Here is a 13,262-nt window from a genome sequence, read left to right as displayed (position 1 = left end):
CCAGAGAGAGTGAGTCTGCGTAAGTCCTAAATCCATTGCAGGCCCTTTAAGAGGAGACTCCTGAGAACCTTACAGTTCCTTCCACTGCCCCAACCCCCACTGGTTTCTACAGCCAGAAGTTATGGAGCTTTATCTTCCTAGCACTGAAACCTTGGCCTAGGTGGTCTGGTATGGGGCTGGGATCTCTCTCTCCTGAAGTATCCCTCCCAATTTTTACCCACCATATGTGGGTATGGGACTGCCTGTACTACATCTCCATGTCTCTGGTTTTCTCTGTGCCTCTCCACATGTCTCTGCATCTCCACTCCTCCTACCTGTTAGGATCAATATGACTTCTTTAATTCGGACTTCCATACAGCTTGATTTTCTGATGATTTGGGGTGATATTTGTTTTGTAGTTTAGTTGTAATTTTTGCCGTGGTTGTGCAAGGAGGTGAGCAGTGTTTACCCAGGCCTGTATCTTGACTGGAAGTCCTGGAACTATCTTAAGAGTCCTACTATATCTTCAAATCTTACATCTAGAATTTCATATAACCATAGATCACCAAGCCCTTGGATTATACCATCTTAGAGAGTTGCTAGATGCGAAAAGAAAATATATATTTGTGTATATATAAGTGAGAAAAAGTTACACCCTCTCAAGGTACTTTATTTATTGGAAACTATTCATAATACCAATTTTCTTTTAATAGACATTTTACTGTGAACTGATATATATATATACACACAATATATATATACTGTATATACAAGGTCTATCCAGAAAGTATCCAGCACAAAAGATGAAAAATAGAGACTTTTATTGAAGAAGATACAAAATACAAGAAACATTGTACATAGGGCAAGGTTTCAATGTCCCCTTCAAAGTAGGCAGCTTGGGACCTCACACAGTTCTCCCAATTGCCATCAGCTGCCCTGTCATATTTTCCTGAATCTCATTGATGGTCTGAAATCTCTTCACTTTCAAAGGTGATTTTAGTTTTGAGAAAAGCCAGAAGTCATAGAGCACCCAATCTGGGCTATAGGGGGATTGGATGGACCTGGGTGATTTGATGTTTCACAGAAAAGCTCTGTGCAAGACATGATGTGTGAGCAGGAGTATTATCCTGATGAAGCTGCCAATCACCAGTCACCCATAGTTGTAGCTTTTGAATCACCTAAATAGTTTCTGTGGATGACTGTCTAAGTTTCATGCAAAGTTTGATATAGATTCATTGCTCTATTCTGTCAGTCATTTTGAATGCAACAGCCACACAGTACACATGCTCACTCAACAATGTCTACTGCCCCCACTGACTAGTATAGTAAAGTAGTCATTGTTCACACATGTGCATTCCAGTCCACTCTCATTGGCTACCAGGTTATATCAATGTTGCACAAACCATTCTTGTTATATGAACAATGGCTGGACGTTTTCCATACTATGTATATATGGAGAGAGAGAGATCATACATATATCTTTTGCTATTATCTTAGTAGGACTATCATCTCCAGTCTGAGCCATTTCATTAATTACTTCTTTGTTCTCCCTAAGGCCACCATGCACGTTTGTACTCTTTGGTCCCTGCACAATCACCACACTTGATTGTTGATGAAGTCACCATTTACATTTTGGTGACTTCATCACCATTTACATATTTTGTAAAAATATATGAAAAAGATGTACATATTTTTTACAAAAATTTTCTCACTTCAAAGTAAAGAAGCTATTATAAGATAATTGAGAATATAAATATTTTCCAATAAATAAAGTACCTTGAAAAAGTATACCTTTTTCTAATTTGCATAAATGTTATACGTGGGTTAATAGAAGCCTTGGGTCTCCCTGCTTCTAATGTTCCCACCAAACCATTCATCCAGTGCTACATATTATTCTTTCCAAATGCAAGCTTTATCATGATTTTTCCTTCAGTGGAGTGCAAAGATCTTCTTTATCTGCTATTTGGCTTAATACAACATGTATTACTATCTAGCTTTTATTTTCCTATGGTAATGCAAATTGGCATAAAGAGAATTTTTGTGGTCATGCAACTAGCTGTCTCCCCTGCCTGCTGTCTAGCATGCTCTTTGAGCTGTGCCACTAGCCTGCTGGCAAACTTGCATGTTCAGCTCTTCTGCTTTGGTTGTATTTGCTGAGCCCTACTGAGACTCTGTCATAGATTTTACTGACTTAAATAGGAAATTTTGATAAATAAAATTTGGGGACAGGAGTATGGGATTGGAGCCCTATGTTAAGAGGTCCTGGGTCATTTTTCTTGGACCAGACCTAGCCATGGGTTTCAGATTAAATTGTGTGTCCAATTCTAGCATAACCATCAGCTGGTGCTAAGCTCAGGAAAATGACTCTTACCCTGTGACTATTGGTTGTTTGTCTCAACCAGGCATTGGCCTTAATTCTATTTAAAAAAAAAAACTCAGGGGAAAGGCTGTTAACCTGTGGAATATACAGACCCACTGTTACTGTACACAGGTCACATATGTTTGGTCACTTATGTGAGGAAGAGTAATCACCATGAGGCATGCTTTGTCACACTTCTAAAAGCAGATGGCTCACTAGGACCCTAAAAATGCCATTGCTGATGATATTGCTAAAAATTCTTGATCCTCGGGGTTATACAGAAAACAGCCATGATACTCCATGGTGCTAAAAGAATTGATATAATAAGCCTGGTCAGCATGGCTCAGGTTAAATTGGACAAACAGTTTAATCTGAAACCCAAAGCTAGGTCTGGTCCAAGACAAAACCAAAAGGTCAAGGGTTCGATTCCTGGTCAGTGCACATGCCTGCGTTTTGAGTTCAGTCCCTGATCAGGGTGCGTATAGGAAGAAACCATATTCAATGTTCCTCACATCAGGCTTCACCCCTCTCTCCCTCCCTCTTTTTCCCTCTCTCTAAAATCAATGAGCATGTCCCCAGATGACAATAAAAAAAATTACACAATAAAAAGATAAAAGGGTGCTGAATAATGCCCTTTAGTGCCTCTACAACAGGGGGCTAAATCACCTTCAAAATCTGCTAAGATCAGGATACCTTTGCTAAATTCCTGAAAAGTCTTTGGTAAGCTGAGGGGCACTCTATCCTTCATGCCGTCAAGAAACAGCTATTGACCCTCTAAGCACCCACATTAAAACAGGCTCAACATCCTTTAGACCTTAATGGGTTCTGAAGCTACATATTGCTCATTTTAAAATTTTCTTAAGCCCATTTATGCTGTTTCTTACAAACTGACCCACTTTAAATGGTACTCCCTACAACAAAAGGCTATATAGAATCTATAAAAATTGCAATACAAGAACACTTTTCTTAGTGTTCTCCCACAAACTCCTTTATTATAGAGGCTTTAGCAACTCTTCTAATGATCATCCATGATAGTCAGAACTTGCCCATGGACTGCTGATGTAAAAGATTGCTCTCTTCAGCCACATACTATATGCCGCTTGAGGGGCAATGCTGGCTTTATAATGGGTTGTCCTGGGAACAAAAGCTCTCACATACTTGACTCTGGCTCTCCATACCCAGCTGCCAATAATGTCTTGGGTTATGAAAGCAGCACCGTGGCAGCTCAGCAAGTTCACCAAGCCCCCCCCTCACTAAAACAGAAATAATACCCACAGCATACAGTCAAACATAGATCTTCTGTCATATCCCACCTGCAGGAGGGGTTGGCTCTCCTATCATCAGTCCCATGTTAGAAGCCACAGCTCTGGAGGAACCATCTCACTGACTCCTTGGCTACCTGGAGAGCCCCTTGGGAACAAGTGCATGAAGAGTGAAGGAAGTTAGTATTATATTTTACGGTTGGCAGAACCACCAGCACGCGATGGATGTTCACTGGAGAGCTGCAGCTTTAACTAGGATGCCCCAAATCATGGATGGAACCCAAGGGTCAGCAAAATTGGCCAAACTTCACACACTGGTTGCTCACCCCAACAACTGGCACCATTTGCACATTTTTAAGAGAACTTTGAGCCAATGTCATTGGTCCGTTTATCTAGTCCAGCAATAACAATTCCTTATTCAAGGCTGCCTCATTTAGGGTAAACAGCCCTGAGAATCTCTTGCCTCATAAATACCCAAAATATGAATCAAAATTTCACATGTCTCTGCACATACTGAAGCCACAATGTAAGGTCTCACTAAGACACTTACCCTCTCCAGAGTTCCAAAATTTACTGAAAACAGGCAAGACATTCATTTTACTTCTCCAAATACATAATGTTGGACTCATGTAAAAAGCATTTAATAAAGATTTCATCATTCTTGCTGGCCTCAGTAAGCAGAACTTACAGGATGCCATAATGACTGACTTAAACATGCTCTAAACTCAATTAAATGAAACATGGTCCATTTCAGGCAACAGTCAAATATCGGGGTGAATAGTAATTAGGAGTCTTACTCCATGTTTGATGTCTGACTGCTGACAGCTTTCAAACCTCACCACTCTTACTTCCCCTTCTGTCCCACATGTGGGCAGGCCGATAAGAAAACTCTCTCCTCTGGCCCTGGCAGGAAGTTCAAACCATGTAAGCCTGCTCCAGTGAGTTGTTACTTTACCCAGGCCCCATCCCCTGATCACAATGAAAGCCAAGCCCTTCTCCTTTTCTCTGTTCTTTGAAGCTATTTTTAGAGCTGCTTGAGAGCCTGCCTCATTGTGCTAGTGATAAACCTTTTCACACCCACAACAGTGCCTGTGCTATATCCCAGCTCTCTCCCCGGATTGGAGTCTTACCTGAAACTCCCACTTCAATAGCAAGAGTTGAAATAAAAAGAGTCATAATTTCCATACTATGGAGAGAAAGGCAGTTTTTGAAATATAAATGTACAAATGCAAAAAATATAAAATGTAAAATGGTACGATCATTTTGGAAAAGCCTGACAATTTTTTGAAAAGGTAAATGTACACCTCTGATTCTACCCAGCAATTTCACTTCAAGCTTTATACGCAAGAGATATAAAAGCATTTATCCACACAAAAAAATTACACAGGATTGTCTATAAAAGATTTATAATAGCTAGAAACTGAATACAACCCAGATGTCCATCAATAAGTGATTGGATCAACAAATGGAGGTATATCCATACACTCATCATATGAATATACCTCAGCAATAAGAGGAAAAACAATTTATATATGCAGGAAAATGGATCTCAAAAAAGCTATGCTGAATGAAAGAAGCGGACAAAAAAAGAAAACATAATGTAGCTATTCTTTTTTTGTAAAATTCTAGAAAACACAAACTAATCTACAATGACAGAAAGCAGATCAGTGATGGCCAAGGGAGGAGAAAGGAGCTGCTGAGGAGGGTAGGAAGGGAGGTTATAAAAAGGCACAAGAAAACATTTGGAAATGATGAAAATGTTCATTATTTTGTTTTGTGGTGATGGCTTGATAGATTTATACATATGTTAAAATGAATCAGTATGTACACTTTAAATGTGTAATTTAAAGCATATCAATTATATCTCAATAAAACTGTTTAAAAATGATACCAGAGTTTGGCAGAAGGTATTATACAGGGGTGGGCAAAGATAGGTTAACAACAATAATAAATAATATGATAATTAATAAATAAATAATATAAGAACAAACTCTATTTCATGTACTCACGACTATAAACCTACTTTTGCTCACTCCCATATACGTGAAGTGGGGCTTCAGAAAATGCAGTGAAGTATGAAAATTTCTGTAACTAAGACTCTGAATATTCCTATTAGAATATGAACATTAGCTGTTTAACTTGGGTAAAAATTAGAGCAGATAGAAAATTGGGATTACTACACCCATGGCTAACATGTTTTTATGTCCTGTAGCGAAGAGCGAGCAGTTAGCAAATGGAGATACTGTAATTAGTCACTTACAAGTCTATATTTACTGTTAAAAAATTGTCTTTAAATCATTGATAGTTTTATCTTGTGTCTTCAGAATCAACCTCAATTCTTCCAAAATCTTATTTTAAAGAACTCCATCCAGCCATTGTTGAAACAGACACCTTATCTTAGTAGTCACAGTTAACTGTCTTGGTGTAGACAAGAGCTATTTCTAACTGAGCACAAGCCGGGACACCAGTCACCCTGCTATTGGTTCTGTCAGTGGCCCCCAGACAAGGATCACAAGGAAATGAAGTTGTCAAGCCACCCAGCCTGACACAGCTTACAAAAGAAGAGCTCAATATGGAAAAAACTCAAAAGGCAGAACCTGAGGATCATAGGAAAAAAGGTTTGCTTTCCTGGATGAAGGAATACAAGTTCCCCTGCATAACAATGTGACTCATGCTTGTTCCTTTCAACTCTGCAATCTCTCAAAAGAGTCTTAATCTGAGAGGCTTCTAATACAACAAGACAATGCTCAAGGTGACTTCAGTTAAGTCCTCTTGTATACACTGAGAGACAGTTCAGCACATTTTCTTGAATAGAAGTTCTCGTTTTATATAATTTTCTGAATCATTTTAATACATCAATACTGTTAGGTTGGCCTAAAAGCTTGTTTGGTTTTTTCTGTAAGATGGCTCCAGTAGCACTTAGTTGTCTTTAACTTCATTTGAAACAATTTTGTTAGATTGTATTGTGACAACTGTAGTATCTGCATGCATTAAAAAAAAAACTTATCAAAATTGGTGAGTTTTTGTATAACCATTTTAATATTGGAGATGGAAGAAAAGATGCAACATTTTCAGCATATTATGTTTTATTATTTCAAGAAAGGTAAAAATGAAACAAACACAGAAAAAGATTTATGCAGTGTATGGAAATGGTGCTGTGGCTGATTGAACATATCAAAAGTGGTTTGCAAAGTTTCATGCTAGAGGTTTTCCTGGACAATGCTCAACAGTTGTGTAGACCAGTGGAAGTTGATAGCAATCAAATCGAGACATTAACTGAGAATAATCAACATTCTACCACATGGGAGATAGTCGACATACTCAAAATACCCAAATCAATAAAGTTATTGGTGGAAATGAAAAATGTGTCTTTTATTTTATGGAAAAAAAACATACAGACCTCTCGACCAAACCAATATAATATGTTTTAAGAGCTCAAAGAAGGAAATACCACTATCCATTATGGTGATAAAGGAAAGCTTCATGGAGAAGGCTGATGGATTAAACTAGGGGAAAAGACATTCCCAGTAAAGGAAATAGCAAAAGTGGAAAATTATACAAGTATAGCTAGAACACAAGGTACAGGAGAGAAGTCTTAGAAAATGAGACTGTAAATAGAGGTTAGGTTAGAAAATATTTTGGACCAAATAAAAATGAAAACAAAACACATTAAAGTTTATAAGATGCAACCAAAGCAGCTCTTAGAGAAAAATTTACAGTATTAAACATCTATGTTGAAAAAAAGAAAGGTCTAATTTCTACCTAAAGAGATGAGAAGAGCAAAGTAAATCCAAAGTAAGCAGAAGAAAAGAATTAATGAAGGTATAAGCAGAAAGCAATAAAATTGAATAGAGAAAATCGGTGGAGGACATTTATAGATCCAAACTATGGTTCTTTGAAAAGATCAATAAAATTGATAAACTACTACCCAAACTGACCAAGATAAAAAAGAAAAACATAATTTATTAACATAAATAATAAAAGGGAGACTGTTATTATAGTCACCATTGACCTTGAGAGGATAATAAAGGAATCCTGTGAACAAGTTCTATACTCAAAAATTGGATAACAGACTCAATGGGCCAATTTCATAAAATGGGCAATCTACTAAAACTCACTAAAAAAGAAATAGATAACCTGGATAGTCATATATCTATTGAAGAAATCAAATTTAAAAACATTCCAACAAAGCAAATCATGTTCAAATTGTTTCACTAACGTATTCTACCAAGCTTTCTAGGAATAAATAATAACAACTCTACATAATGTTTACCAGAAAATAAAAACTGGAGATAACAATCCAAACTAATCTTAGTAGGCCAGCATTACTTTCATACCAAACAAAGTACTAGAAAATAAAATTAGAGAACAATATTCCTCAGGAATTTTGACACACAGAAATTAAAGAAAACATTCGCAAATTGAATCCAGCAATGTTTTAAAAATACATATGATTAAGTGTGCTTTATCTTGAAAATGCAATGCTTTTTTCAATGGTTAAACATTCAAATATCAATGTAATGGATCATATTAACACACTAAAGAAGAAAGGACATTATCATATCAATAAATACAGTAAAGACTTCCACAAAACTCAAAATAGGCATATGAAAAAATAATTAATGTTACTAATCATCAACGAGATGTAAATTTAAACCACAATGAGATATTACCCCATGCCTGTCAGAATGGCTATTATCAATAAATCAACAAACAGTAAGTGCTGATGAGGATATGGAGAAAAGGGAACCCTCATGCACTGTTGGTGGGAATGCAGACTGGTGCAGCCACTGTGGAAAACAGTATGGCATTTCTTTAAAAATTGAAAGTGGAATTGCCTTTTGACACAGCAATCCCACTTCTGGGAACATATCCTAAAAAAACTGAAACACATTCTTTACAACAGCCAACCTCTGGACACAGGCTAGGTGCCCATTAGTAGATGAGTGGATTAAAAAAAAAAAACAACTGTGGTACATTTACACAACAGAATACCTTTTGGGACAGCGTGGGTGGACCTGGAGTTCATTATGCTAAGTGAAATAAGCCAGTCAGAAAAAGACAAATACCATTTTATCTTACTTACATGTGGAATCTAATGAACAAAATAAATTGATGAACAAAATACAAATGGCAGCATAAATACATGGAACAGACTGACAGCTGTCAGAAGGGAGGGGGGTTGGGGAATTGGGTGAAAGAAGGTGAAGGGATTAAGCAAAAAACCATGTATATATAGTATTTTTATATATAAATACATGTTTATATATTATATATATTATATATATATATATCACATAGGCACAGACAACAGTGTGGTGATAGCCAAAGGGAAAGGGGGTGGGGGTAGGAGGAGGTAGGCAAAGGGGGTAGGGTAGGAGGGGTTGGAAAGAGACTTTGCTTGGGGCGATGGGCAATACAATGTGCAGATGATGTTTTATGGAGTTGTATACTTGAAACCTATATGATTCTGTGAACCAATGTCACCCCAATAAATTCAATTAAAAATTTTTTAGAAAAAAATAAAAAGTAGAAATGGAAGAAAACTTCTTCGACCTGATAGAGGGAATCTGCAAATTACCAAGAAACAATATAATACATACTGGTGAAAAATTGAATGTGTTCCCTTTCAGATAAGGAACAAGGCAAGGATTTCTTCTTTCAGCATTCTTTTTAGATATTCCTGGTGATTCTAGCCATAGCAATAAAGTAAGAGGTTAAAAATCAAAAGACACTTATTCAGTTTGGAAAGAAAGAGGTAAAACCAATTCTATTCACAGATTACATGACTTTCTATGTAGAAATTTCCAAGGTATACTCAGAAGAGCTCCTGAAACCAGTGAGTTTACCAGGGTATAGGATATAATATCAACATGATAAGTCGGCGATATTTCTATATGCTACGAAATTAAAAGTGAAAACTGGCATTTTTTAAAGTACTATTTATAACAATTCCAAAAAGAATCAAATACTGAGTGCAAATCTGAGAATACTTACATGGTATGTGTGCTGAAATCTCCAAAACACTGAAGAAAGAATTCAAAGACTTAAAAATATGGGAGATATACAATATTCATGTATGGGAATACAGAATATTGTTAAGAAGTAAATTCTCTTCTAATTGATCTGTAAATTTAATAAAGCCCCAAATGAAAATCCAGAGAAGTATGATTTTTCTTCCCAGAAGGTACAAACAGGCTGATTCTCTTTTTTTTCCTATTATATTTATAAAATGAAACAAATGAGAGTCATCCCTGCATTTATACATAAGCTGACTCTAAATTTATATGGAAAAGTAAAAGAACTAGAATAACCAAAACAATTCAAAGCCAAAGGAAAATCAAAGTTGGAGAACTCACAGTACTTTATTTTTCAGACTTATTAGGTAGCTACAGTAGTCGAAACAGGGTGGTATTAATGAAAAGGCAAAGATCAATCGAACAGATTAAAGAATCCAAAAGGACATAGACACAAATATAGTTAGTTGGTACTTGGCAACTATGAAAAGCAATTCAATGGAGAAAGGATTTCTTTTCAACAAAGGGCACATAACAATCAGACATCCATATGCCAAAAAGAAAGAGAGAAAGAGATAGAGAAAGAGCTATAACCTTAACCTATACTTAATTCTTTATACAAAAACAAAAACAGAAACAAATCCTCAGAAGTGGATCATAGACCTAAAAGTAAAATGTAAAAAGTAAAATGTGAAAAGTAAACCATAAAATTGTAAAAGAAAACCAAGGAGAGATGGGGAAGTATTAATTTACATCTGCTACAGATTCTTACTAATTTCTTAATTGCTTAGAGGTTTTATCACCAAACTGAGAGGAGCTTCTCAACAATTCATTCTTTGTCCACTGAAAGAAGAGATAGCAATTTCCAAGATAAGGTACTTGGCTTTGAGGTTCATGACCAAGACGCTCCTAATAATCGTCTATTAAATGCTATTCTCGACACTGGGCTCGCCCCTGATGGTGGCTCGCTGCTGGCTTAGCTGCTCCTCCCTCTGGGTCTCTCCTCTTTCTCACTGTAGGCAGCCTCCAGGTAGTAGACCAGGGGAATAATTTAGCAGAATCAATCCAAAGAGTGGGTCTCCCAGCTATACACACTCTTTTTTTCCAATAGATAATGAAGGTTAACATTGTTCCTGTAACATTGGCCATAATAAGATAGAAATATGGAGGGATGGGATGTGAAATTCAAGTTGAGCACATCCAGGCTTTTGTCACCAGATTCCACATTGACACCAGCAAAGTTGTGATTGTCATTCAAGATGAATTCCACTGTCAGTTGCACAATAACAGATATACCACTGACATGATCGCAGGAAATGGATAAACAACCATCGTTCCAGACTTCTTTGTAAGGCAAGAGCTATGCCAATCCTTTGGGGACCGGTCCACTTTTCAGGAGTTGTTGAAAACAAGAAATGCCAACACTGGCCTGTAGCTCAGTTGGTTGGAGCCACGTCCCAAAAGGTCCCCATTAGGTTCCCTGAGAGGGCACATACCCGGGTTGCTCATTCGATTTCCAGTAGGGGCGCATATGAGAAAGCAATCAATTGATGTTTCTCTTTCACATAAATATTTCTCTCTCTGTCTCTCCATCTCTCTCTTTCTCTCTCTCTTCCCCCCACTCCCCCTTCTCCTAAAAGAAATTTTAAAAAATGCCCTCAGTGAGAATAAAAATGAAAAAAGAAAGAAAAGCAAGAAATGCCAGAAAAATGGATAAAGAGGTTGATGTTGTCTTGAGGAATCTGAAACAATGGTCTCACTTCCAGAACACTGAGATTCTGAGAGTCTGCTGGGGAGGAGTTGTTGTCCGTTACCTGATGATGAACTATTCAGAATTCATCCTCAAGGATTCTGAAGATGCACATAGTTGAAAAACCCACATTGTTTATTTTCCCTGAACACGATGCTGTGATTCTTCTTGAGGAAGTCTCTTTGCTGACCCAGAAGTTGAAAGAATACTGCAAAGTAGAATATCAAATTAAGACATTTTCTGGGCCAACTCATGGGTTTGTGCATCGAAAGAGAGATTGTTTGCCTGAAGACAAGCCCTATATTGATGAAGCAAGAAAGAATTTACTGAAATGGCTGAACAAGTATGTTTTAGCAGTGACCAATGCAAACTTTCCTAAAGATAGCTTTGGTCCAGAAACTGGCTTTGAAATATTTAGATTATTTAATTTTCATTTTGCATAAGATAAATCAAGGAATTCTAAAAAATTAATTAATTAGAATTATAACTATAATTAATTAATGCTATTTTCTAGGAGTCATTATCAAAGTCAAGTTATTTATTACCTCCCAAAGTAACTCATGTTTTCCTAGGACAAACTTACTATAGACTTTGTTCTATTCTTTTTCTTAATTTATAGCTATGACTTTTACTGATGACATGGTACTAACTGCTCAGGAACATTAAATGCCATCAGCAGCTGACCTTTATCATTGTCATATCTTAATTCCCCAGTATAGCTATTCTAAGACCCCTCTCCAAAAAATAATGTACAATTTAATCATGAAATGTGACATAACCCTGGTTGACCTATATTTGGGCAAATTGTCTTCCAAGGATGTTTACTTCACTAGTTAAATCAATGTGTACTCCTTATAGCTTATAATTCAAAAACAAAAAATCTTTCAGAGTCAAAGGCTGTTGCTAAGTTAACAGATTAAAAAACTACAGTAGGATGAGCTGAGTATTTATGTAGTGGAGGAGCTTTCGCCTTATTAGGGTTGAAAAGAGCTTGTAAAGTTTTATGAGAGGCAATTCTGGAGTGACTGGAAGATACTTTCAATTGCTCAGCTTTTTCTTATATTACCTCTTTTTTTTTTACTATTTGGTGACATGCTAAACAAAATCAACTCTGAGGTTTCTTGGAAAGTAATTGTTCACCAGATAAGGCATTATGTAGTGGAAGTGTAAAATTGCACTTTACCATCATTTTATAGCTTAACTAGACACAAGTAGCATATTAAAAGGCAGAAGATCAAATGATTTTAAAAAAACATCTTAGTCAAATGAGTACTGTTTAAAGAAAATAATTAATTTTATAATTAGCATGAGAAACCTTTATTTAAAAATTAAATATAAGCCCTGGCTGGTGTAGCTCAGTGGGTTGAGTGTTGGCCTGTAAACCAAGGTATTGCCAGTTCGATTCCCAGTCTAGGGCACATGTTTGGGTTGCAGGCCAGGTCCCCAGTAGAGAGTGCACAAGAAGCAATGACACACTGATGTTTCTCTCCTTTTCTTTTTCCTTCCCTACCCCTCTCTCTAAAAATAAATCAATAAAATCTTTAAAAAATTAAAAAATTAAAATTAAATATGAGACCTGGCCACTGTGGCTCAGCTGGTTAGAATGTCATCCTATAACCAAAAGCTTGCAGGTTCTATTTCCAGTCAGGGTGCTTACAATCCCTCGTCTGGGCATGTATGGGAGGCAATCAATCAATGTTGCTCTTTGATATTGATGTTTCTCTCTCTCCCTTTCACTCTCCCTTCTTCTCTCTCTAAAAAGCAGTGAAAAAAATATTATTGGGAGAGGATAAAAAAATTAAAATTAAATATAAGATCATATTGCCTCCAGTACAATACCTGTCTTTATTGTTTTTATTTAGGTTTTCAATGTTTCTTGTTTCTTATCTTGAAAC

The 13,262-nt window shown here is 36.6% G+C and overlaps 1 pseudogene; it reads left to right on the top strand.

Moving 5' to 3' along the window:
* The first annotated feature begins 10,757 nt into the window (after positions 1 to 10,757).
* On the top strand, positions 10,758 to 11,810 carry LOC129076009 (carboxymethylenebutenolidase homolog; annotated as a pseudogene).
* The last annotated feature ends 1,452 nt before the right edge of the window (positions 11,811 to 13,262 follow it).

This window comes from Pteronotus mesoamericanus, unplaced genomic scaffold, assembly GCF_021234165.1.
Source record: "Pteronotus mesoamericanus isolate MK-2021 breed Mesoamerican mustached bat unplaced genomic scaffold, CSHL_Meso_final contig_56, whole genome shotgun sequence".
Classification (NCBI taxonomy): domain Eukaryota; kingdom Metazoa; phylum Chordata; class Mammalia; order Chiroptera; family Mormoopidae; genus Pteronotus; species Pteronotus mesoamericanus.
Note: the sequence above shows the minus strand (reverse complement) of the source record. Positions and strands in the feature narration are given on the sequence as shown.